At 44.3% G+C, this 2,789-nt stretch overlaps 1 pseudogene; it reads right to left on the bottom strand.

Moving 5' to 3' along the window:
* Nucleotides 1–761: 761 nt before the first annotated feature.
* The window catches only part of LOC102826267, a 23,048-nt pseudogene continuing 21,020 nt past the window's right edge, over nucleotides 762–2,789 (bottom strand).

Genomic DNA, 2,789 nt, shown 5'->3' with positions numbered 1-2,789 from the left:
TTTCTAGGGAGGTTGGACCATTTTTCAATGGGCAGCTAAATCTTGATCTCTCTCCCCAATTCAGTGTGCTGGAAAGGGCCAATGATTCTAGACTGATAGCCCCTTCTTAGAGCACTGGACCCTGGCTAGGAAAAACCAAGTTCAAACCAAGCCAACAGAAGTAGGCTGGGCAGGGAATCATGGCACTTGCCTTGCAGAAGTGGCAAATTCGGGGCCTGTGGGGTAAGGGCATTATTTGTACCGCCAAGGCATTGCAGACCAGTGTAACACTAAAAGACTTCTGTTTAAAATGGGAGTAAATAAAACCCTGAAAGAACCTTTCAATCGCACTGAACTTGGATAAGAGTTCAGTCTACCCCAGTGAGGCTAAGGTGGGGATGACAGAGAGCATCTAGCCCCCAAAAAGCACTGAGTCTGGCTCTCCCACTAGTCCAGCCTAGGGCTAAGGACACAGAGACCCCAGAGGACCCAGGCTGTCTCCGAAGGGCCAAGGTGGGAATGACACATCTCATAATACAAATACATTTAATATGGAAGAATCTGGGAATGTTCTGGGAGCATTCACATGCCCAAGTGTTCCTCATTTTCTCCCTAGCTCAGGATCTAGGTCATAGAGACTGACAAGGAGAGTCTCCATACCTGACCTCCCACCCCAAAGAAAAATCAGAAATGTGTCCCTTCTTCCCCACAGGTGGACTCTGAAGGGCCTCCTGGGTGGGGGTGGGGAGCATTTTGTGGAAAAGTCTGTGCAAGACCTGGTCTTAACTGACTCCTGCCCAAGCCATGAGGCCTTTCAAAGCATCATCCTCATTATTGTTGTGTAGTAGTAAATCTTCCTTAATGTCTTTGAGTTCAATGCCCATTTCCTTAAATTTGCTCATTAACTGAAGAAACTATATCAGCTTTACCTCTGAACACTGATACATTTCCAGAGACTCTTCTAAAGGAGTCCTGGTGTGGTGCAGTGTGTTAATGCACTAGAGTGTAAAGTCAGTTTGAATTGCAAGGTTGGTGGTTCAAGCTCAACAACTGGTCACTATGGGTGACCATGGTCACTATGGGTCGGAACTAAGACGATGGCACTTAACAACAACAACAACACCAACAACAACAACAATTTTCACTAAAAGCAGGTCTAAGCCTTCTCATAGAGCTGTCAAGTTGTAAAGAATCTATTAAATATTCTCTCCTTTTCCTTCATGGCTCTCAGGACACATTCATATGAGAAGCCCATATTGACCACTGTCTCCACACACAGCCGCTCACTGAAGGGCAGTTTCTGCAATTCTGAATAAGCTTGGGGACAGCTGGAAGTGTTGGGCACTTGTGATATTGAGAAATTAGGAGGGGTGACAGTAGGATTTATATTTGGAAGTGACAATTCTTCTGTGCACACAAACAAAATGAGAGGAAAGGCATCTGGGAGGAGGGAGCCAGGATTCCACCTCTGTTCCACTGTCCAAGTTCAAAGCTGAAAGCCTGAGAGTATGATGTCCATTGAACTCAGTAGCTGTGCTCTGGATAGAAGGCTTTATGGAATTCTGGAATGCACCATTTTGGAGGCAGGATGTGCTATAGATAGTGCTCACCAGCTTGGCTGTCTTCTGATTGCCATCATCAGAGTCAAGTTTGGGAAAAGATAAGGATTTTATATTGCTTACTGCAGGAATTGGGGGAAGGGATCCTTTGAAAAGAGAAACATCTTTTCACTGTTGCCCACCTGTGGTAAGGTAATAAAGCCATTGGATTTATGAAGAGGCTTGAAATCTAGAGTCTCCCATTCCAAGGATGCCAAGACTGCCTCTTCATCCTCTAACATAAACCCAGAGCCTCCTCCTGGTAAGTTGTTGTCCAATAGCTGAGCCATAATGATCAAGGTTCTTACCAGAATGTTTTTCAGCTCTTTCTTCTCATCAATTGTTTGTAACTCCAAATTCTCAGATGAGTCCTCTTCACACTCAAAGTCAGCAGGATTGAAGTCTGCCTTTGTGTGGAGTGGGCTGAGAACTTTCTGTTTTGTGGTACTGCTGCTGACCTGAGTCGGGGTGAGGATGCTGTTGAGCTGTAAGTTGGCAGGGATGGGGTTAATGGAAGATGGCATTGTGACTTTGAGAAGCTCATTTTGCATTCATCTCCAGGCCACTCTTTGAATTCACCTTAGCATCTTCTTCCTCAGCTTTGGACACAGCTTACCACTGGACTTCTTGGATTTTCCTAATGTCTTCAGCCCACCTGATGATTTTCTTTTCCAAAAAGTATTACATGAAAATCTATACCTAACTTCTTAGAAGCCATTTAGAACCTGAATACCATAAGAGCTGCCATCCTAGAGCCAAAAGGGACTGGCACCAGCTCCACAGACTTTCTGACAACTTCTAGGGAGAGCGAACACCACCACCTCCAACTCTGGCTGCTCTGAGCCTGGCTGTCACCTTAGACACCACAACCACCATGTTGAAGTTCTCATTGTTCAACTTTCACATGCATATGGGGCTGTTGAAAATACTGTGGGTTGGGTCAGGTGCACCTTAGTTTTCAAACTGACATCTTCGCCCTTGAACACTTTAAAGAGGTCTTGTGCAACACATTTGCCTACTACATTATGTCATTTAATTTCTTAACTGCTGTTTTCATGAGTGTTGATAGAGGATCCAAGCAAAATGAAGTTTTTAACAACTTCAATCTTTTCTCCATTGATCATGATGTTATTTATTGGTCCAGTGTTGAAAATTTTAGTTTTCCTTACATTGAGGTACAACCTATACTGAAGACTGTGGTCTTTGAGCTTC

Source organism: Chrysochloris asiatica, unplaced genomic scaffold (genome assembly GCF_000296735.1).
Source record: "Chrysochloris asiatica unplaced genomic scaffold, ChrAsi1.0 scaffold00103, whole genome shotgun sequence".
Taxonomy (NCBI): Eukaryota; Metazoa; Chordata; class Mammalia; order Afrosoricida; family Chrysochloridae; genus Chrysochloris; species Chrysochloris asiatica.
Note: the sequence above shows the minus strand (reverse complement) of the source record. Positions and strands in the feature narration are given on the sequence as shown.